Raw genomic sequence first — 23,990 nt, 5'->3', positions numbered from 1 at the left:
TGGAGAAGGGAATCTGAGAGAAGTGAGTTGCACAGTGTTCCAAAAGGAATTCACAGCACAGCTAGTAATAGTAGTAGTAGTAATAATAACAATGGCGATGAGAACACTTAGTAATGCCCTGCTCTAAATCCTTTAGGAACAAAGGTTATACCACTTAATCTTCATGACCCTGTAAAGTATAAACCATAGCAGGAGGCAGAGGTGGTCACCCGACCAAGGCTGCCAGACTTTTCAAACCCCAGAAGCTCTCTGTATCCCCCAACTCCTCTCCCATCCAGGGCTTGCCTCCTGCTTGGTCACTTCCCACCCCCAACAGGCCAGCCTTCAAATGCGAGCTCTAGGCAGCGTGTGGGGCCTCACGCCTGTAATCGCAGCGCTTTGAGAGGCCGAGGAGGGAGGATCACTTGAGACCAGTTCGAGACCAGCTTGGGCATCACAGCGAGACTGCATCTCTTCAAATAAAATAAAATTAGCTAGGTATGGTGGCGCGCCTGTAGTCCCAGCTACTGGGAGGCTGAAGTGGGAGAATCGCCTGAGCACAGGAGTTGAAGGCTGCAGTGAGCTGTGACTGCACCACTGCACTCTAGCCTGGGCGACAGAACGAGACCCTGTCTCTAAAAACAAACGCGCGCCCTCCGTCATCAGGCTGGATGGAGGGAAGCCAGGGAGACGACCTGGGCCTGAAGCCTCGCCAATTTCAGGTGAGGAAACAGGGCCGCGGAGGAGACAATGCGATCACAAGCAAGCGGCGGCCTGAAGGAGGAGGCTAGACCGGTGGGCGCACAGCCACGGTTCTGCGGTGACCCCCGGGAGGGTGGGCAGCCGTCCCGGTGAACTGCAGGGTCGGAGCTGTAGAAGCCGCAGCCGCCGTCGCCAGGCGACTCAGCCACCCCCGGAACCACGCACTTTCATTTCTCCCCGGGGCAACCCAGCCGAGCCGCGAGGGGGCGTGGCCGGGCCGGGCCGTACCAAGAGCGCAAATTTGCAGGGGGAAGCGCGGGGCTCCGGGAATGCACGCGCGGCTCGAGTGGGCGGGGCGGCGGCCCAATGGCCACGCCTCCGCCCCCGCGGCCGGCGCAGGCGGTGGTAGCGCCTCAGTGGTGCGGGCCTGCGCCCTGCCCAGGTGCCTTCAGAGAGCAGCCAGGCTGCCAGCGGTGAGTGCTAGCTTTCGCGGCGACGGCGGGGTGCGTGAGGTCGGGCCCTGGGACTTGGGGTTTGCCGGGCGCCTCAGTTCGCCGCGGCCGCCTGGCTCTCTGCGTCGGGGTGGGCCCTCGGGCCGGGACGCTGCGCGTCTCGCCCGACGCTCGGGCGGAAGGCATGGCTCCCACCCCGGCCCACCTCCGCGTCGCCCTTCCCCTAGAGCTGACCTCCCGCGACGGCCTGAGGGTCGACTTTACCACAGCCTGGGCCGAGAAAGCCCGGCAGGTCCTCGGCTGAGGGTTAGGGCTCGGTATCTCAGGGCTCGGGGTCCAGTCCCCGTGCCGCCGCCCCCCACGGGCTAAGCCACTTCAACTCTCCGAGCCTCAGTTTCCCCATCTGTACAATGAATGGGCCTCGGGAGGCAGCGAATTCTGGGGGTACTTAACTTGAGAGGCGCTCGATGCATGCTAATGGGACCCGAATCTAACCCTGCAGCATCAGGTGGGCTGAGTCGATGGATCACGGGAGCCCCTCAGCCTGGCCTGCATCCCTGAGGGCAATGCCCCTCGCAGGCAGGTGTCTCGGCGGCCCCCACAACACAGGTACCCGGCTCTCCTGGGGGAGCCGGGACACCCTTACCTCCGGGGAGCAATTGGGTAAGAGTTCAAGGTCTCTTGGGCGCCAGGGGGAGGAGAGTGGAGGTTTCAGTGAGCTTGACCTCGACTTTTTGCATATTGTTTTTCAAAGCGAGTTACCCTTGTGTAAACTGGTGACCAGTAATAAGGAGTTTGGGGCTGTTTCAATGAAAGTGGCTGTCTCCTCTTTTAAGCCCTTAAAGCTGCAGCCTTGCCTTGCCTCAGCTTGGCCAAGCTGGAGAATGATGCCAGCACAAAGGGAGACAGGACTGGACTGGGTGGCCCTGGCTTTGATTCTTGGCACAATAGCAAGATACCTCCCGGAGCCTCTGTTTTCTGATCAGTGGGTCTGGTAGTAAGACAGCCATCCTGCTCTCCCCACAGGGTTGAGATTCTGAGGATCGAGACAGGGTCCCAGAGAGTGGCATCAAGAACTTTAATCCTCCTTGTAAGCAGAACGTTTCTGGAACCCTCTGGGATCCAGTATCCCCACCGTTGTTCACTGCCGTAATTCCTCGGGCCTTTTTTTATGGAGAAGGGATTGATTCATTAACCATTGGCAAGTTCTACCTACGGAAATCCCTTTTGAGTGGTTATGGGGTTGGCTTGGTCAGGAGAACAGCTCCAAAGGCCCAGTTAGTAAACCAGGGAACCCAGAAAGGTCCACTTCCTTTTTTTTGGGAGGAGGGCTGTCTTAGGAGTTCTTATTTTCCTTTTAAGACAGTGGTTTTTGAGCTACTTATGGCCTTCATACCATCTAATGTTAGAAACTGTTTCGCTAAGCAGATAGCTTATTATAAAAAGTATTTGTACAACATCCGCATTTCAGCATTTCAGAGAATGGGATGCTAGCTGCCAGTTGCGTGGTGGTGTGGAAACTTAGGAGTGGTCTTAATTTTCCAAAATTCTTCAGGTCCAGCACTTGAAAAAATAATAGGTAGATTTGAAATGAAGCAACCCAGGGATATTCCTGAAAACAGCAGCATTGACCGCAGCCAATGTAAATCAGGCGTGGATCGTCCTGGGTAGTAGGAGTTTGTAAATGCCACAGAGGACGTTTGCTGCCAGACAAACCTGAATTTTAGGACCTGCTATTGGTTGACTCTGGGTTGATCCACCCTTAACCCCTTGAAAATCAGGATCTGTGTTAGGTAAGTCTGTGTATAATTAGGAGACAGGCCAGTTGAAATCAAAACTGCTTGGCAAATCCAGAACATTTACTCGTGAAGTCCATGGAACATTTCAAGTTAAAAATAATTTAGCTCCTAAGTAACTTTTTTTTTGAGACAGGTCTCACTGTGTCGTGCAGGCTGGAGTGCAGTGGCGCAATCATAGCTCACTGCAGCCTCAACCTCCAGGATTCAAGCAGTCCTCCCTCCTCAGCCTCCCAAGTAGCTGGGAGTACAGGCACGCACTACCACACCCAGCTAATTTTTTAAATGTTTTTGTAGAGATTTGGTTTTGCCATGTTGCCCAGGCTGGTCTCGAATTCCTGGGTTCAAGTGGTCCTCCTGCTTTGACCTCCTAAAGTGCTGAGATTACAGGTGTGAGCCTCCGTGCCTGGCTTTCTTATTTCTTCTTTTTTTTTTTTTTTTTTTTTTTTTTCTGATGGAAGCTCATGAAGTTACAGGACCTTTCATGGTTCCAGAGAGGCTGGCCGCCCCTACAAAAGCCTGGATGTCCTTGTGCTTTAGGGAGGAGCCAGAGAAACAGAGGTCAAGCTCTGGCACTGGCACTGTGTGTTGGGATTTAACTTTTTATTATATGTCAGACTCACTTAAAAATTAAAGTTAGAAAAAGGTGAAATGGAGAAATGACAATTTTCTTTTCTTTTCCTTTCTTTTTTTGAGATGGAGTCTCACTCTGTCGCCCAGGCTGGAGCACAGTGGGCTCACTGCAGCCTCTACCTCCCAAGTTCAAGCAATTCTCCTTGCTTGAATTCTGCCTCAGCCTCCCGAGTAGCTGGAATTACAAGTACCCACCACCTGGCCAAAGATTTTGTGCTCATTAGCACACAGCCTCCCAGGTGGCTACTGCCTTAAAAGACTTTGAAAGGCCAATTCTAGGCTGGGAACAGTGGCTCACGCCTGTAATTCCGGCACTTTGGGAGACCAAGTTGGGTGAATTGCTTGAGTCCAGGAGTTCGAGACCAGCCTGGGTAACACGACAACTCCCTGTCTCTGTAAAAAAAAATACAAAAATTGACTGGGCATGGTGGCTCACGCCTGTAATCCCAGCACTTTGGGAGGCCGAGGCAGGCAGATCACTTGAGGTCAGGAGTTCGAGACCAGCCTGGCCAACATGGTGAAACCCCGTCTCTACTAAAAACACAAAAATTAGCCGGGTGTGGTGGTGTGCACCTGTAATCTCAACTACTCAGGAGGCTGAGGCAGAAGAATCACTTGAACCCGGGAAGTGGAGGTTGCAGTGAGCCGAGATTGCACCGCTGCACTCCAGCCTGGGTGAAGAGTAAGACTCTGTCTTAAAAAAAAAAAAAAAAAAAAACCCAAAAACAACAACTTGTTTTGCTGTGCAGTTTTGTCATCTGGCATTGGGCAGAAATTTGGACCCGCTGGGCAGGTGGGAGAAGCATCTGAGTCAGAGGTCACTTACCTGCTTGCAGAGGCCACTGACCTATACCAAGCCTTAGTGTCTTCATCACTAAAGTCAGAGAAAGAATCCCCACTCCACCTGCCTCTGGGACAGCTCAGGACGTGTTACCCTTTCAACAGTGGGTCCTTCTTCCTTTTCTTGGCGCTGTTTGGATCCTTGTAGCATGACACATAAAAAAGCACACATCCGCCCTTAGGATATGTGTAGGTTCTGGTTTGGGCACTTGAGAACTGTCACAGGGAGGGAAGCAAGCATACGATTCAACAAGAATGGCACAGTGTGTTGCATTCATTCTCAAGATGAGGGGGCGAGGCTTTTATTAGTGCTGAGCCTGCTGTTTGTTTCCATAGCAGGGCTCCAGGGGAGAGGTGATGTTTGAGTTGGGTCTCAGAGGATTGCTAGGAGTTCTTTGAGCCCACCCAGGCACACCAGCTCTGGGGGCATGTAGGGTATAGATTGCATGAGGCTGAGGTCGCGTGGTGGCACTTGTCTGAAATGGTCCTAGGAACCATGCGAAGAGATGGGGAGGTGTTTTAAAAGGTCAGGGCTAAGTGACTAGCTCAGAGCAGTGTTTTTGTTTTGTTGTTTTTTTGTTTTTAGACAGAGTCTCACTCTGTCACCCAGGCTGGAGTGCAGTGGTGCGATCTTGGCTCACTGCAACCTCTGTCTGCTGGATTCAAGCAATTCTTGTGCCTCAGCCCCCTGAGTAGCTGGGATTACAGGCGCCCGCCACCATGTCCGGCTCAGGAACGGTGTTTTCTTGTATTGAATATTCTCTTACTCCCTAATATCCTCTCTGGGTGAATGAACAACCATTTGGGAAATTTTTACTGTGTCTAAATTTGTAGTCATACTGTTTTAGAGCTCTACATCTTAAAAGTTTTTCCTCCCCAAGCGAGACGTTTATGTCAGTTGTGTTCTTGTTGGGATTAGTGTGCACACGCCTCTCTGCATCTGTGCGCGCACGCGTTTGTGTGTGTGTGTGTGTGTGTATGCATAAAAGAGGGAGAGAAGATGGTGGAGTTCCATGGGGCAGACCATGGTTCTTTGCAGATTGGTGGCTCCAGTTGGTTGGGTTCACTGGAGCCACGTTCATCAGTTTCTTTCTTTCTTTCCTTTTCTCTCTCTCCTCTCTATTTATTTATTTATTTATTGTTATTTGTAAAAGCGGGGTCTGGCTATGTTGCCCAGGCTAGTTTCAAACTCCTGGCCTCAAGTGAACCTCCTATCTCAGCCTCCCAAAACGCTGGGATTACAGGCATGAGCCACTGTGCCCAGCCCAGTGACTGTTACTCCTGACTCTGGTTGGTGTGGCAACTCAGTTGATGCTTGGACGTGTTGTGAACAAAGCCCTGGGGAACCTGATTCTTCTGGTGGCTTGTGCAGCAAACTGTTGATGTGGGATGCTTATTTATTTCACTTGTTAAAGAGGTGACTTGGATAGGGGGATATCTAAGAATTGTCCTTTAATTGGAGTGCTGGAGGGTGTGGCATTCGGATCTCCTTTGTACCGCATCTGTACATAGCTGAGAGAATTGTACACATAGTTTCCCGAAATGTGTCAGTTTCAAGGCTAACCTAGAATATGTTGGTGGCCAAACTGTGGTGCTGTCAGCTGTGGACTGTTCTCCAAGAGTTGAATTTTTTTTTTTTTTTTTTTTTTTTTTGAGACAGGGTCTCACTGTTTTGCCTAGGCTGGAGTGCAGTGGTGTGATCTTGGCTCACTGCAACCTCTGCCTTCCAGGTTCAAGCAGTTCTCCTGCCTCAGCCTCCCAAGTAGCTGGGATTACAGGCGCGTGCCACCACGCCCGGCTAATTTTTTTTTGTATTTTTAGTAGAGATGAGGTTTCACTGTGTTGGCCAGGCTGGTTTCAAACTCCTAACCTCAAGTAATCCACCTGCCTCAGCCTCCCAAAGTGCTAGGATTACCAGGCGTGAGCCACCATGTCCAGCTTATAAGAATTGAATTCTTTAGGAGACATCTGGTAGGAGAATAGAAGGGGAAAAGTTGCCTTTTGTCTACTTGGATGTAGTAATGAGGAGGAAGGTGGGGCACTGTGGGGCGTGTCCTCTAACTTGGAACAGATGTAATTTATTTCTAGGTGAAAGTTAGGAACAGTGCTTACTCATTCTATTTATCTGCCCTCGTTTTATCTTCGGCACTTTTTCCTCCAGCCCTGTTTCTGAGCTCAGCGTCACATCACCTCTGCGGTGTTGATGCCGGTGTTCTTAGAGCACTGTGTCCTAGTGATACTTTGATCTTCGTGGGCATGCATCATCAGTGCATTGGGTAGGCCGGGCCTGTACAAAGGTTTGCAGGGTTGGTTAGGAACACGTGAACTACTGTCACCTTTCTGAACTTTCCGAACTCATATGTAGTGACTGTAGGTCACTTGGGTTGAGTTTTCAACACTGCAAACAGGGATGGCAGTTCTTGAATACACAGGAGAGTGCATTAGCCAGTGGTGCCCTGGATCATTCAGAGTGCAGTTTGGCATCAGAAATGTTCCATCAGGTATTTGTGGTCTTGCGAAGAAAAGCCACTGTTGGTTTTGGTGAAGGGCTTCAGACCCTTTGACTGCTCACAAAACCACACAGTCTAACATGGACACGTTGGACGCGTTCCTTACGTAATGTGATTTGCAAACTCAGGAGTCATTCAGTGTCACAGCAGTGATCAAAAGCTCCCGGCCCATCTACCCGAAACCTCCACAACAAGAGCTCTGTCAGTGGCCTCACCGACTTCCTGGGCCCTGAAGCTCCAAGGACAAAAGACTCTTGTCCCTTTTAACTTCCTCTCCATTCTGGGTCTCCCACCACCACCAAGTCCTGTAAGTTTTTAGTCTTTTTTTTTTTGAGACAGATTCTCGCTTTGTTCTTCAGAGTACAGTGACACAATCTCGGCTCACTGCAACCTCTGCCTCTCAGGTTCAAGTGATTCTCCTGCCTCAGCTTCCCGAGTAGCTGGGATTACAGATGCGCGGCACCGCGCCCAGCTAATTTTTGTATTTTTAGTAGAGACAGGGTTTCACTGTGTTGGCCAGGCTGGTCTTGAACTCCTGACCTCAGGCAATCTGCCTGCCTCAGCCTCCCAAAGTGCTGGGATTACAGCAGGCGTGAGCCACCATGTCCAGCCCTTTGAATCTCTTTCCACTGCTGTGGTTTTACTGTAGCCCCTTGTCACTTCCTGCTGTGCTGACCCTTAATTGACCCGTAATTCTCCCTCTCTTCCCCTCCCCACCACGTCCCAAGATCTGTCCATGGTACCATTGCTAGTTGATCTTGAAACCTTGCTTCGGTCACCCCTCCTTTCTCTTCGCCCAGACTGGAGTGCAGTGGCACGATTTGGCTCACTGCAACCTCCGCCTGTCAGGTTCAAGTGATTCTCATGCCTCAGCCTCCCGAGTAGCTGGCACTACGGGTGCATGCCTCCACACCTAGCTAATTTTTGTATTTCTAGTAGAGACAGGGTTTCACCATGTGGGCCAGGACAGTCTCGAACTCCTGGCCTTAAGTGGTCCACCCAGCTCAGCCTCCCAAAGTGCTGGGATAATAAGCATGAGCCACTGTGCCCGGTCACTGTCACTGTCTTATTGCATGTTTTCTTCTCCACCTGCTTTCATAAAGGATAAACAGTGACTTAATAAAAGGTGTCTTAATTCTCCCCTCCCTAGTGGCAATACGGTTGGACTAGAAGGTGAATTCAGTTGAGAACAGGGAACCTCCCTATCATTTCTGCGAGTGTAAACTGGGGCATAGAACAACGCCAGGCATAAGGTAGGCACTTGGATGAATGGATGAATGAATAAATATGGCTTCTATCCCCCAAGTTTACCGCTGAGCTTTCTTCTGCATTTTGACTGAGCTCAGATGTCAAAACTGGGTCTGATCTGTATTTTTTTTTTTTTTTTTGAGGCAGAGCCTGTCACTCTGTCACCCAGGCTGGAGTGCAGTGGCGCAATCTCGGCTTACTGCAACCTCTGCCTCCTGGGTTCAAGCAATTCTGGTGCCTCATCACGCCTGGCTAATTTTTTGTAATTTTAGTACAGTTGGGGTTTCACCATGTTGCCTAGGCTGGTCTCGAACACCTGGCCTGAAGCAGTCTGCCCGCCTCGGCCTTCTGAAGTGCTGGGATTACAGGCGTGAGCCACTGCGCCTGGCCTGGTGTGTACTTTTGAAGATTATTCCAAGGCACAGTAGGAACTTTTGGTAGGACTTTAGTTTTCCATCCAGGTATAAAATTTTGTGTCAGTGTTGGGGTTGTGCATATTCAGTAGCTACAACACTAGAAAGATGGCAAAGCAGGAGCAAAGAAAAATCCCTTTGGCTCCAGAAAATCTGAAAGCAGAAGGCTTATCAAGACCTCAAAGCCACCCAGTCAAAGCAGGCACTTTTGGCAAAGGAGGAGCAGAGGAAAGGAAAAGGGCTCAGGTTTAAATGACTGGAATAATTCCTACATGATTCCTGGCGGCAGAAACATGACAAGGTGCTTCTTAGACCACTAGAAGTAAAACCTCATGCCTTGGAATCGCCAGATAAACATTCCTTGGCCTTTGTTGTACTCATCGAAAGGATTGATGGCGTGAGTTTACTGGTGCAGAGAACCATTGCAAGACTTCACCTAAAGAAAATTTTTAGTAGTGTCTTTGTAAAAGTCACCCCCCAGAACTAAAAATGCTGCGTATAGTGGAACCTTATGTGACCTGGGGATTTCCAAATCTGAAGTCTGTCCGGGAACTCATTTTGAAACGTAGACAAGCCAAGGTCAAGAATAAGACCATCCCTCTGACAACACAGTGATTGAGGAGCACCTGGGAAAGTTTGGTGTCATTTGCTTGGAAGACCTCATTCATGAAATTGCCTTCCCAAGGAAGCATTTCCAGGAGATCCCATGGTTCTTGTGCGCTTTCCACCTCTCGGTGGCCCGTCATGCTACCAAAAATAGAGTGGACTTCCTGAAGGAGATGGGCACACCTCCATCTCCTTGGGGTCCGTGCATCAATCAGCTCATCTCCCAGCTGGACTAGAGCCAGGTGCCAAACTACAGTAAATTTTTATCAATGAAGTGGAAGCTTGTGTTATTTTGGGGGGTGGGTGGGCGGGGCCGAATTTTTATCAAGTATCTTCAGAGAAGATTATTTCCTGCTTTATCTTTAAAAACTGGAAAGGAAGGGTCAAAGGAAAGACAGTGGCTGGCCGGGCCCGGTGGCTCACGCCTGTAATCCTAGCACTTTGGGAGGCTGAGGCGGGCGGATCACCTGAGGTCAGGAGTTTGAAACCAGCCTGACCAACATAGAGAAACCCCGTCTCTACTAAAAATACAAAAATTAGCTGGGCGTGGTGGCACACGCCTGTAATCCCAGCTACTCAGGAGGCTGAGGCAGGAGAATTGCTTGAACCCGGGAGGCGGAGGTTGTGGTGAGCCAAGATCGCACCTTTGTACTCCAGCCTGGGCAACAAGAGTGAAACTCTATCTCAAAAAAAAAAAAAAAAAAAAAAAGAAAAGAAAAGACAGTAGCTTACGTTCATGGCAGGCACCTCTCATCACAGTCCATTTCCAAGGAAAAATTCCAGTGTTTTCTACATTGGCTGCCGCCTCGTCTGAAATCACATTTCATGGAGAAAGGAGTCCTGCTTTGTTGCATCTTCTATCCTAGGGTTTAATGTTGGTAAATGAGTAACTCTAGCATTTGTACAAGGCTCCCTAAGATTCCTGCAACAGTTGACCAAGCCCGGGGACATAATTGAATCCGGAGATTCCTGGGGCCTTGAAAAAGACTTGAAATACACATAGGAAGAAAGGCACAAAAATAAATGCTCACTTGTCTCTGCAAAAAAAAAAAAAAAAAAAAAAAAAAAATTGTGTCTCAAGTTCCTTCTGTAGTTGATAATTTATTCAGTAATCATTTTATAATTTAAGAAGAATATTCTGACTCTTTCTAAATCTTTCTAGATCAGTTACCTGGATGCTGAAGACTTGAATAAATTTGTTTATTTAAAAAATTCTAGGGCCTGGCGCAGTGGCTCATGCTTATAATCTTAGCACTGTGGGAGGCCAAGGTGGAAGGATCACTAGAGCCCGGGAATTCAAGACCATCCTGGGCCACATGGCAAAATACCATCTCTATTTAAAAATTAGTGTTTTTAAACATCAGTGTTTAAAAATTAGCTGGGTGTGGTGGTGTGCGCCTGTCATCCCAGCTACTTGGGAGGCTGAGGTGGGAGGATCACCTGAGCCCAGGGAGGTTGAGGCTGCAGTGAGCCATGATCAGACCACCGCACACCAACCTGGGTGATAGAGTGAGACCCCATCTCAAAATATACAGTAATAAATGAAAAATAGAAAATTCCCCAAATAAATAAATAATAGAACATTCTAATGAAAATGAAAGGAGTTGAGTGTAACCATTGAGTGTCTGTGCTGGGTGTTTCTGTCTCATGTAACCAACATAGCACTGTGAGGATGGTCATCCCGGAGATGGACTGTGATAAATCGTGTGCCCAGGATCCCAGAGTGCGTAGGTGGCATATCTAGGTTTTGAACCAAGGTCTGTTGGCCTTTTGTAGCTCAACTGGGTTGTGAGTTTGTTGAATTTCACGTTCCATGCTTTCCCCAACCAAGCCAAAAACCAGAGGGGTAACTGAAAGCTGAGAGCCTGGTAATTGAGAAAAGGACTCTGGGAGGTGATGGTGTCAAAAAGCAGTCCAGGGAAGCTCTTGTGGTTGAGCACACAGCTCTGCCCAGAGCTTCCTAGATGCCAAGGCAAAGAAGGATGGGGTTATATAGCAAGCATTATTGGAAAAAGGAAGCTGACCAGTTTCTTGTTAGTATTTTTCAGCTGGGCGCAATGGCTCATGTCTGTGGTCCCAGCACTCTGGGAGGCTGAGGCAGGAGGATCACCTGTGGCCAGGAGTTTGAGACCAGCCTGGGCAAGAGAGAGAGAGACCCTGTCCCTTCAACAAGAAAATACACATTTAAAAAATTAGCCAGGCATGGTGGTGTGCACCTGTAGTCCCAGCTACTCAAGAGGCTGAAGCAGGACAATCATTTGAGCCTGAGAGTTCAAGGCTGTAGTAAGCTATGATTGCACCATTACTTTGCAGCCTGGGTGATGGAGCAAGACCCCATCTCTCAAATTTTTTTTAAAAAAGTGCTTTTCCCTGGGCCTTTACATGAGGATCATTGAATAAAACAATGGTCAGCAGCCCGTGTACTCAGCAAGTATTTGTAGAGTGCAACGTATGTGCCAAGCTCTCTTCGAGGTGCTGGGACTACTCTTGTGTGTGGAAAAGACCAACAAGATGAAAGATGATGTTGGCCTAGGCCAGGGTGGAGGTGCTGTTTTCAAGAACAGGAGTGTTCCCACAGGTGACCCTTTCTGGGTCCCATCTAGGTAAGAGGCTGAGAGATTCAGGCTCAGTTGTAAATTCTGTAAGGGCAGTTCTTTGGGAGGTGTGAGCAAGAGAATGGAATCAGAGCAATTATTTTAGCAGGCAGGAGTGAAACTTGAGAATCTGGCAGAGTGAGGAGCGATCTTGTGCCAGAGTGAGAGGCAGCCAGTCCAAAGTGAAGGTTCTGAAGCTTTTAGTACCTCCCACGTACAGTGTCCTGCTTTTTTTCTTTTTCTTTTCTCTCTTTTTTTTTTTTTTGAGGCAGGACACTTGCTATGTCACCCAGGATCGTTGCTCACTGCAGTCTCAAACTCCTTAAGCCCTTCCAAGTAGCTGGGACTACAGGCACACGCCACCATGCTTGGCTAGTTTTTCTTTCTTTTTGCAGAGATGGGGTCTTGCTATGTTGCCTAGGCCGATCTCAAACTCCTGGGCTCAAACGATCATTCTGTTGACCTTCCAAAGTGCTGGAATTACAGGCATGAGCCACTGCACCTGGCCCCCTGCTATTTTTCCTGTGATATTTGAAAAGCTTAGCTTTTAGTAGGTGATCTCAGCAGAGCCAAGAGGTCTTAGAAAGCAGCACGGCTCTGTTCCGATGCTCCTGGCTGAAGGGCCAGTGTGCTGTGCCATTGAGGGATAAGCATTGACTCTGGTCTGGGAGATTCTGTTCATTTAGTCATTCAGCAAACAAATATTGAGTGCCGGCTGGGCGTCGTGGCTCACGCCTGTAATCCCAGCACTTTGGGAGGCCGAGGCGGGCAGATCACCTGAGATCGGGAGTTCGAGACCAGCCTGACCAACATGGAGAAAACTGTGTCTACTAAAAATATAAAATTAGCTGGGCGTGGTGGCGCGTGCCTGTAATCCCAGCTACGTGGGAGGCTGAGGCAGGAGAATCACTTGAACCCGGAGGGCAGAGGTTGCGGTGAGCTGAGGTTGTGCCATTGCATTCCATCCAGTCTGGGCAACAAGAGCGAAACTCCGTCTCAAAACAAAAACAAAAATATTGAGCGCTCATGTTATGTCAAGTCTGATGAGCACCAGGGTTACAGGGGTGTGGGATAGCTCCACCCAGACACGAGACCAATCCTGTGTCCTTCTGCAGGGATTATTTCATCTTGGGCAGTGCTGTCATCTGATGATGTGGCCAGGATGTCAGCTGCAAAATGAACCCCAGGTCATTCAGTGAGGCTACTTCTACCTGTAACTTTGCCGTGTCCTAAAAAGGTCTTGAAGGGTAGACAGATGGTTGATAGAATAGCTCTGGAGACAGTTGGTCTGGGTTTGAATCCTGGTTCCACCATTTATCGATTCCCTGATGTTGGACAAGGTCCTTTAACCTTTGTGATAATTACAGCTCCTGTATGTCAGAGCAGTGTTGTAAGGATGAAATGAAACAGCAGACTGTCATATTGTGAGTGCTTACCACATGCTGTTATTACATGTACATTACATTATAAGAGGGGAAGGTATTGTCTTAGACAACTCACTCTGTTCATTAGTTAAAAACAAATCAGGGCCGGGCTTGGTGGCTCACACCTGTAATCCCAGCACTTTGGGAGATTGAGGCGGGCTAATGGCTTGAGCCCAGGAGTTCGAGACCAACCTGGGCAACATGGCGAAACTCCGTATCTTAACAAAAAATACAAAAAATTAACGGGGCTTGGTGGGCGCCTGTAGCCCCAGCAACGCAGGAGGCTGGGCTGTGATCACGCCACTGTACAGCAGCCTGGCTGGCAGAGTGAGACCCTGTCTCAAAAAAAACCCCAAAAAAACAAAAACCAGGTCAGGAGTGGGGAGTGACTGCTGATGAGTGTGGGATTTCCTTTTGGGGGTATGAAGATGTTCTGGAATCTGGTAGTGGTGATGCTTGCACAGTGGGTGAATATAGTGAAAACCACTGAATTTTACACTTTAAAATGATGAATTTTATGGTGTGTGAGTTCTGTCTCAGTTTTTTTTTTTTTTTTTTTTGGGACTGACTCTCGCTCTGTGGTCCAGGCTGGAGTGCAGTGGCCCAATCTCAGCCCACTGTAACCTCTGCCTCCCGGGTTCCAGTGATTCTCTTGCCTCAGCCTCCTGAGTAGCTGGGATTACAGGTGCCCACCACCACGCCCAACTAATTTTTGTATTTTTAGTAGAGACGGGGTTTCACCATGTTGGCCAGACTGGTCTCGAACTCCTGACCTCAAGTGATCTTGCCCTCCTCGGCCTGAGGCATGAGCCACTCACTGCTCCCAGTCTCTATCTCAGGTTTCTTTTTTTTTTTTTCGAGATGGAGTCTTGCTCTGTTGCCCAGGCTGGAGTACAGTAGAACAATCTCCACTTACCACAACCTCCACCTCCTGGGTTCAAGCGATTCTCCTGCCTCAGCCTCCCGAGTAGCTGGGATTACAGGCACACACCGCCATACCTGGCTAATTTTTGTCTTTTTAGTAGAGATAGGGTTTCACTGTGTTGGCCAGGCTGGTCTCGAACTCCTGACCTTGTGATCCACCCGCCTCGGTCTCTCAAAGTACTGGGATTACAGGTGTGAGCCACCACGCCTGACTTCTATCAGTTTTAAAAAATCAGGTTTATAGGTCATGAGTTCTTGAGCAACTAGACTCCCACCAGTTGTGCCACCAGTTCCCTGTCACCTTGAGCTAGTCCTGGACACCTGCAGCAGACATACGTTCACTGCGTGTTTCTGGGCTCCCACACATTTCTAAGCCCTCTTGAAGTTAACTTCGGGTAATGGTCTGTGAGAGGAAGTCACGTATGTCACTTGCCAAGTAGCCTCTCAAGTAGCTGGAAGTATAGGCATGTGCTACCACGCCCGTCTAATTTTGTATTTTTAGTAGAGACAGGGTTTCTCCCTGTTGGTCAGGCTGGTCTCCAACTCCTGACCTCAGGTGATCCACCCACCTTGGCCTCCCAGAGTGCTGGGATTACAGGCATGAGCCACCTTGCCCGGCCCTTATGTATTTATTTTTTAAAGACAGGGTCTTGCTCTGTCACCCAGGCTGGAGTGCAGTGTTGGGATCATATCTCACTGTAACCCCCAATTCCTGGGCTCAAGTGATCCTCTAACCTCAGCCTCCTGAGTAGCTGGGACAACAGGTGTGCACCACCACACCTCACTAATTTTTTAATTTTTTGTAGAGATGGGGTTTCACTGTGTTGCCCAGGCTGGTCTCAAACTCCTGGCCTCAATCGATCCTCCTGCCTCAGCCTCTCAATGTGCTGTGATTACAGGCATGAGCCACTGTGCCTGTCCAGCAACAATATTTATAACAGCCCCCAAAAGGAAACAATCCAAGTATCCATCACCCATTGAATGTATAAACAAAATGTGGTATATCCACACAATGAAATGTTACTCAGGCATGAAGAGGAATGAAGGGCTTATGCATGCTACAACGTGGATGGACCTTGAAGACGTTATTCTAAGTGAAAGAAGCCAGTTACAAAGGGCCACTTATTGTGTGATTTTATTTTTTTATTTATGTATTTATGTATTTATTTGAGACAGAGTCTCCCTCTCTCACCCAGGCTATAGTGCAGTGGTGCAGTCTTGGCTCACTGCAACCTCCACCTCCCAGGTTCAAGTGATTCTCCTGCCTTAGCCTCCTGAGTAGCTGGGATTACAGGTGCTTGTCATCACGCCCAGCTAATTTTTTTGTATTTTTAGTAGAGACGGGGTTTCACCACGTTGGACAGGCTGGTCTTGAACTCCTGTCCTCAAGTGATCCTCCCGCCCCGGTCTCCCAAAGTGCTGGGATTACAGGTGTGAGCCTCCACGCCCAGCCTGTTTTTCCTTTTAAAGCCGTGACTCTATTTTCCCTTCTGGCTTTGGTGTGTGCTCTTCCCCACTGTGTCTCCTTCCCCTTTGAGTTGTTTCCATCAGGAAGCCCTCCTTAACCACTACCAGACTCACCCACACATGAACCAGCTCCCGCCATCTGTTCTGTTTATTTTGGCAAGGAAATAAAGATGTGTCTTCCACCAGAAAAGCAGAGGCCACTACTCAATTCAGTTTGCCCTCCCTGCTGGGGCACAGGTGTCATGGCCTCCCTTAAGTGCTTATTAATTCCTGTGTTTAAGCTTTCATCCTTCCACCTGCTGCTAGGCCTCTGTGCACACAGTGCTTTGTGAAATTGCTCCTGTCTCCAGCTTAGCAGTGTGCCTTGAAGAGGAAGAGCTGCAGAGAAATGTTGCAGAGAAGTGGGAAGATCACTTGAGGTCAGGGGTTCAAGACCAGCCTGGCCAACATGGTGAAACTAAAAATACAAAAAGTAGCTGGGCATGGTGGTGCACGCTCTGTAATCCCAGCTACTCAGGAGGCTGAGGCAGGAAAATTGCTTGAACCCGGGAGGTGGAGGTTGCACTGAGCTGAGATCACACCACTGCACTCCAGCCTGGGTGATAGAGCAAGACTCGGTCTCAAAAAAGAAAAACAAAAAAGTATACTGAACACCAACTCTAGGTCATCTCTGTGACCTGTGCTTGGATATTCATGGCATGTGTTTAAATTCTAGAATTTAAAAATAAATTGCTTTTTGAAAAATAATTTGACAGTAAGTCAGGGACATTAAAAATATTTATTCCCTTTGATTCAGAAATATTTCTAAGACAAATTCAGAAATTCTTTTTTTTTTGAGACAAATTCTGGCTCTGTCCGCTCAGGCTGGCGTGCAGTGGTGTGATCTTGGCTCACTGCAACCTCCGCCTCCCAGGTTCAAGTGATTCTCATGCCTCAGCCTCCCGAGTAGCTGGAACTGCAGGTGTGCACCAACACGCCCAGCTATTTGTTGTACTTTTTTGTAGAAACAGGGATTTGTTTTGTTGCCCAGGCTAGTCTTGAACTCCTAAGCTTAAGCGATCTGCCTGCCTTGGCCTCCCAAAGTGCTGGGACTGCAGGCATGCACCACTGTGCCTGGGCCAGAATTTCTATTTTAAGGAACTTATCAGTGGCGTACAAAGACTTATGTTGAAAATATCTCAATCCTGTTTTTCATGACTTTTTTTAAAAACAATTTTAATTTTTTTCTTTTTTTCTATACTAGAAAATGCACTGTAACTTGACATTGTAATAGTGAAAATATAATGACATTTGAGAATCTATAACAAGAGAAAATGTTCACAATTTAATATATGAAAAGAAGTAGAACAAAATTATATGTAGTATAAAACCAATCAGGTTAAAAACATGGCCGGGCACAGTGGCTCACACCTGTAATCCCAGCATTTTGGGAGGCCAGGGTGGGTGGATCATGAGGTCAGGAGTTTGAGACCAGCCTGGCCAACATAGTGAAACCCCATGTCTACTACAGATACAAAAATTAGCTGAGCATGGAGGCAGGCACCTGTAATCCTAGCTACTCGAGAGGCTGAGGCAGGAGAATCGCTTGAACCTGGGAGGCGGAGGTTGCAGTGAGCTGAGTGAGATGGCACCACTGCATTCCAGTCTGGGCAACAGAGGAAGGCTCCATCTCAAAAAAAAAGAAAAGAAAAGAAAAGAAAAGTATGTCCTGTAATATACATGTAAAAAACGGGTAGAATGAAACCAAATAAGAGTTTAGATTATGTTTTCTTTAATTTTATGTTTTAAAATATAGCACATTTTCTTCACTAAACATGCTTTTAAATTTTTTAATTGACACAGTTGTATGTATTTATAGTGTATGGCATATTGTTTTGAAGTCTGGTAGAATGGCTGAATTGAGTTAATTAACATATGCATTACCTCACACCTTTTTTTGTGGTGAGAACACTTAAAATCTACTCTTCGCAGTCTTCAAGAGTACAACACATTGCTACTAACTGTAGTCACCATGTTATACAATAGGTCTTTTTTTTTTTTTTTTTTTTTTTGGGCAGAGTTTCGGTCTTGTTGCCTAGGCTGGAGTGCAATGGCACAATCTTGGCTCACGGCAACCTCTGCCTCCCAGGTTCAAGCAATTCTCCTGCCTCAGCCTCTGGAGCAGCCAGGATTACAGGCACATGCCACCACGCCTGGCTATTTTTTTGTGTTTTTAGTAGAGATAGGGTTTCACCATGTTGTCCAGGCTGGTCTCTTAACTCCTGACCTCAGGTGATCCACCTGCCTTGGCTTCCCAAAGTGCTGGGATTACAGGCATGAGCCTACCCAGCCTCGGTAGGTCTTTTGAACTGTATTTAATTTTAACTTTTTGTTTTGAAATAGTTTCAGATTTGCAAAAAAGTTGCAACAGCAGTGCCAACAATTCTTGAGCACCCTTTACCCATATTTCCCCATTGTTAATATTTTACCATATTTGCTTTATCAATGTGTGTGTGTTTGTGTGTGTGTGTGTAGATATATTTTTTCTTGAACTATTTGAGAATGAGTTGCAGATATAACCAAGATACTTGGTTACCCCTAAGTACTTCAGTGTGTATTTTCTACAAGGCAAGGACAGTTTTGTTGTTTTTTTTTTTAAGCAAAATACAGTGATCAATAGCAGGAAATTAACATCGATATCCTGTGTTGTCTAATCATAGAGTTTCTTTACATTTTGCCGTTAATATCTTTTACATCAGAAAAAATATGTTTTTTCCTGGTCCGAGACCTCAGTGTGTCAGTGTGTGTGTGTGTGTGTGTGTGTGTGTGTGTGTCTTAGATCAGTCAGTCTTTATCTTTCATGGCCTGGACATTTTTGAAAACGTGAGGCCGTGTCTTTGTCAGCATCTCACAGTTTGGTTTGGGTTTGTCTAATGTTCCCTCATAACAAGATCCAGCTTCCACCCTAGGCAACAGAGTGAACAACAACAACAACAAAAGAGGTGACCTGGGTGCTTTTACTACCCTACATTCAGATGTGGGAGCAAAGAAATTACTTAAAGTTGGAGTTTATATTTAAAAGGGAAGCAGAGTGTAAGTTTGGAAAATTTGCAGGCTGGCCATGTGACAGAGAAAGTAAAAACTTTTTCAAGAGAATTCAAGCAGGCTGTGGAGCAACCACTTGCTAGAGCAATTTGCAGATTTAAAAAGGAGCCAAGTGCTGATAGCCAAGACTGTGGAAAAAAAGGCCTTGAAGGCATTTCAGATACCTTCCCAGCAGCCCCTCCCATTACACTTGTGGAGGCCTAGGAGGAAAGAATGCTTTGTGGTTCAGGCCCAGGGGCAGGGACAGCCTCAGGACACTGCTCCTCACATCCCTGGCCACTCAGCTTCCAGCCTTGGCTCAAAGGGGCCCAGATACAGCTCAGGCTGCTGAACTAGAGGGTGAAAGCCATGAGCCTTGGCGGCTTCAATGTAGTGGTGAGCCTGTGGGTGGACAGAATGCAAGAGTGAAGGAGGCTTGGCACCTTCCACCTAGATTTCAGAGGATGTATGGGAAAGCCTGGGAAAGGGGCAGACCCCTTACTGAGAACCTCTGGTAGGAGAGGAATGTGGGACTGGAGGCCCCATACAGAGTTCCCACTGGAGCACTGCCTAGTGGAGCTGTGGGAAGGGGGCCACTGTCCTCCAGACCCCAGAATGGTAGATCCACCAGCACCTTACAACCTGTCCCTGGAAAAGCCACAGGCTGTGAGAGCAGCCTTGGGTTGAACCCTGCAAAGCCACCAGGGCAGAGCTGCCCAGGACCTTGGGAGCCCACCCTTTGCACCCGCATTCCCTGGATGTGAGACATGGAGTCAAAGAGGATTATATGGGAGCTTTAAGATTTAATGACTGTCTGCCAGGTGTGGTGGCTCACACCTGTAATCCCAGCACTATGGGGAGCCCGAGGTGGGAGTGCAATGGCGCTATCTCGGCTCACTGCAACCTCCACTTCCTGGGTTCAAGCGATTCTCCTGCCTCAGCCTCCCAAGCAGCTGGGACTACAGGCACCCACCACCATGCCCAGCTAATTTTTGTATTTTTAGTAGGGACAGGGTTTCATCATGTTGGCCAGGCTGGTCTTGAACTCCTGACCTCAGGTGATCTGCCCCCCTTGTCCTCCCAAAGTGCTGGGATTATAGGTGTGAGCCACTGCACCTGGCTGGAGGGACCAGTTTTTTAATTGAGAGAGTTGGTACTTCTCCCTTCCTGCCTTTTTCCAAGGGCTGCTCGGGGCGTGTGTGTGTGTGTGTGTGTGTGTGTGTGTGTGTGTGTGTGTGTGTGTGTGTGTGTTTCAAAGACAGAGATCTGTATTTATTAGCTCAGGTCAGACACTTGGGATTTTTCACCAGGCATTGTCACCAATCAGCCAGCTCAGATTAACATTAATTTGGTTGGTCTGTTCCCAAGCCCTTGGGGTGCAGGCACTTTCTGTCATTAAGTCCTTGTGACCCAGCCTTGTGTGACACATCTCCCATGATGGGGAGCCACTCCCCCAACAGCGCATTCTATGTTCAGACTCCTTTATTAGAACGTCTTTGCTTAGAGGGGATGTAAACCCCTGTCCTCTGTGACCACTCCTATTTCTGAATGCCAGGCCTCTCCGTTTGGCAGTTTTCTGACCACCTAAAGAAGGGGTCAAGTACCTCTGAATCTTCTTTTCTTAGGATTAACTTGTCCAGTGCCTTTACTGTTTCTTTTCTTTTTTTTTTTTTTTGGAGAGATGGTCTTGCTCTGTCACCCAGGCTAGAGTGCAGTGACATAATCATCATGGCTCACTGCAGCCTCTTACTCCTGGGCTTAAGTAATCCCTCTGCCTCAGCCTCCTGAGTAGTTGGGACTACAGGTGCACGCTACGACCGACACCTGGATAATTTTTTTTTTTTTTTTGATACGGGGTCTCACTTTGTTGCCCAGGCTGGTCTCGAACCTCTGGCCTCAGCACTTTTCCAGCTTCGGCCTCCCGAAGTGCTGAGCTTACAGGCGTGAACCACTATGCCTGGCCTACTGTTTCTCTTGTGACAGGTGTTGGGGACTACTGTGCCCTAGAGCCACTTTCTGACTGTTGCAGTTTGTCTTTGATGTTCAATGTGGAGCTCATTTGGAATTCTATTAAAGAATCCTTAGTGTGCATTCCCTTTTGGGGAGGCCATGTTGACTTCGGCCCATCCCATTCTCATTTCGGTAAAGGAGGAGGGAGTAGCACTGCCCATGCTGTGGGCCTGCTGCTGTGGACTTGCTGTAGGAATTATAACACATGCGTGTGTGGGCAGGGGGTTGGGGGGCGGGTGGCGTTCTGATTGCCTCCAGGTGATCTCTCCAGACTGTCACCCCTGCGCTAGAGGCAGAAGTCAGCTTCAGAACTGATCTGCCCAGAATTTGAGAAAAGTAAAGCAAGACTCCTGGCTCTCTCTGTTTCTCTTTTTTGGTACGGAGTCCCACTCTGTCGCCCAGGCTGGAGTGCAGTGGCGCGATCTCGGCTCACTGCAAGCTCCACCTCCCGGGTTCACGCCATTCTGCCTCAGCCTCCCAAGTAGCTGGGACTACAGGCGCCCGCCACCATACCCGGCTAATTTTTTTGTATTTTTAGTAGAGACGGGGTTTCACTGTGTAAGCCAGGATGGTCTCGATCTCCTGACCTCGTGATCTGCCTGCCTTGGCCTGCCAAAGTGTTGGGATTACAGGCGTGAGCCACCGTGTCCAGCCTGTTTGTCTTTTCTATATTTTTATTCAAAATTAATTGAGGCAATCAGCCAGGCTTGGTGGCTCATGCCTGTAATCCTAGCACTTGGGAGGTTAAGGCAGGGGGATCACTTGAGGTCGGGAGTTTGACACCAGCCTGGACAACATGGTGAAACCCTGTCTCTATAAAAAAAAAAAAAAAAAAAAAAAATTAGCCAGGCATGTTGGCGGGTGCTTGTAATCCCAGCTACTGGGGAGGCTGAGGCAGGAGAATTGCTTGAACCTGGGAGGCGGAGGTTGCAGTGAGCCTAGATTGTGCCACTGCACTCCAGCCTGGGGACAAAAGCCAGACCCTGTCTCAAAAAAAAGAAAAAAAAAAAAAAGGCTAGGTTTGGTGGCTCACACCTGTAATCCCAGCACTTTGGAAGGCTGAGGGGGGTGGATCACCTGAGGTCAGGAGTTTGAGACCAGCCTGGCCAGCGTGGCGAAACCCCATCTCTACTAAAAATACAAAAATTAGCCAGGTGTGGTGGCAGGCACCTGTAATCCCAGCTACTCCGGAGGCTGAGGCAGGAGAATTCGCTTGAACCTGGGAGGCAGAGGTTGCAGCGAGCCAAGATCGTGCCATTGCACTCCAGCCCGGGCGACAAGAGCAAAACTCTGTCTAAAAAAAAAAAGTCAATTGAGGCAAAAGTGGGGATGGTCAGGAGGATGAACCAGTATGAACTCCTATGGAGAGTTTTGTGCCTGTAAATCACCTTGTGCCACCTTTTAATGTTGACGCTGGATTATATCCATGCAACGCCCTGGAGCTTAGGGGAGCTGTGGTCTCACCCCCTTGGCATTCAAGCCAAGTTGCCGAGGCCGCAGAGATGCTGCTAGAAGCAGGCACGGGGAGCTGCAGCTGCAGCATCAGCCCCTGTGGGCCTGGTCAGCTCGATTTGTGCTGAGTCATGCCCACTGTTCGCCTGCTGTCCCCCCCCGCCCCCCAGTCATGCTTGCACAGATCTGACTCAGCAGCTGCCTTCCTCTTTCACGTCACTGCATCGGGCACATGCTGGTCATGTGTTTCCAAATTAAGTCCTGTTGTGTGGGGAAAAGGCCATCAGCTGGGAGCATTTGGCCATCTTCAGTGGAGAATATTCTCCAGGATACCTTGGTCAAGGCCCCGTGACTGCATTGATATTAGGGGTGCAGGCATCGTTGTACAGTATTACCTTCCTGTAGCAGCATTCTGATCACACCACCCCCTTGCCCTGTCCTCACCAGCTTCCCTGGGGCCAAACACCTTAGACTGGCGTACAGGCCCCTAGGCCCTTACACATTCATCTGAGTGTCTCTTTTAAAAGTTTATCTCGGCCCAGTGTGGTGGCTCATACCTGTTATCCCAGCACTTTGGGAGGCCAAGGTGGGAGGATTGCTTGAGCCTCGGAGTTTGAGACCAGCCTGGGCAACTTAGTGAGACCCCATCTCTACAAAAAAATTTAAAAAATCAGCTGGTATGGTGGTGCATGCCTATGGTCTCAGCTACTCAGGAGGCTGAGGGAGGAGGATTGCTTAAGCCCAGGAATTGGAGGCTGCAGTGAGCTATGATCACACCACTGCACTCCAGCCTTGGTGACTCCAGCCTGTTCAGTGAATGAATGAATGCTTATCTCTTATTCGCCATCTATGCATCCCCACATATAAACACATCCCATTGCACCACACTTGAGTTACCCCAGACCCTGAGTTTCCCGTGTTCTAGGCTCTGGTACACGCTTCCTCTATCGGTAGCTTCACTCATCCCCCTAATCTGACTAGTGGACCCTGATCATTCTTCACAATCCAGCCCAGATGTTGGCCTCTGGGCGCCCCTTCCTTGACTGTTTCAGACTGTCATGCCTGCTTTTTCCTTCCAGCTCTATTTCCCCTGCGCCTGGCCTCCCCATGCAGCCGTGACTGCTGGGATAGGTCTGCCCTTTCTCATAGCAGGAGAGCACCTTGGTGCAAGGTTGGCGTGTCCGCTCCTGCCTGAACCCGCACAGTTCCTGGCATATAGCAGGTGCTCCTCAGCTGTTTGCTGCACACATGGACGTAAGAGTGACAGAAGCATGTCCTTCGACATGACGTTTTTGTACCTGAACATTGTCTAGAGGCTTTCCAGACAGTAAGCTCTGTGGGATTAGGAGCCTGCCTGCCTCGCACTTCCTGGCATCCTTAGTGCTTTGAGCCCCACAGGCCAGCTGAGCCCTCGTGCGGGTTCCAGGCCTGCTTTGGTGGGAGTGCTCAGCACTTTTAGCCACACAGAGCAGTAGCTTGCAAGGCTTTCGGAGCACATCTCCAGCACATCTGAGAATCTGGAAGCAACTCAGAGTTTTTGGAATGGATTTCACAAAGTCTGTGAATAAGAGGGCCCCACTGGCCCTACTCAACAGCCTTTTTTTTTTTTTTTTTTTTTTTTTATACAGAAGATGCTAGTCTTCAAAGAACCTCTTTACTCTTTTACTCTTTTTCTTTTTTTCTTTTTTTTTCGAGACAGAGTCTCATTCTATTGCCCAGGCTGGAGTGCAGTGGCATGATCTTGGCTCACTGCAACCTTCACCTCCTAGGTGCAAGTGATTCTCCTGCCTCAGCAGCCTCCAGAGTAGCTGGAATTACAGGGGTGCGCCACCATACTTGGCTAATTTTTGTATTTTTAATAGAGACTGGGTTTCCCA

At 48.6% G+C, this 23,990-nt stretch overlaps 1 protein-coding gene and 1 pseudogene across 1 annotated transcript in view; both read left to right on the top strand.

Annotated features, from left to right (window-relative positions):
- Positions 1–1,059: 1,059 nt before the first annotated feature.
- LOC100587002 (NADPH--cytochrome P450 reductase) overlaps positions 1,060–23,990 on the top strand; it is a 70,029-nt gene continuing 47,098 nt past the window's right edge. Inside the window, exon 1 of the mRNA XM_003276657.3 lies at positions 1,060–1,154. The gene's annotated coding sequence lies outside the window, so the exon portion shown is untranslated. The remainder of the gene's footprint in view (positions 1,155–23,990) is intronic.
- Positions 8,661–9,415, top strand: LOC100587677 (annotated as a pseudogene).

The sequence above is a fragment of the Nomascus leucogenys genome, chromosome 17, assembly GCF_006542625.1.
Source record: "Nomascus leucogenys isolate Asia chromosome 17, Asia_NLE_v1, whole genome shotgun sequence".
NCBI lineage: Eukaryota > Metazoa > Chordata > Mammalia > Primates > Hylobatidae > Nomascus > Nomascus leucogenys.
Note: the sequence above shows the minus strand (reverse complement) of the source record. Positions and strands in the feature narration are given on the sequence as shown.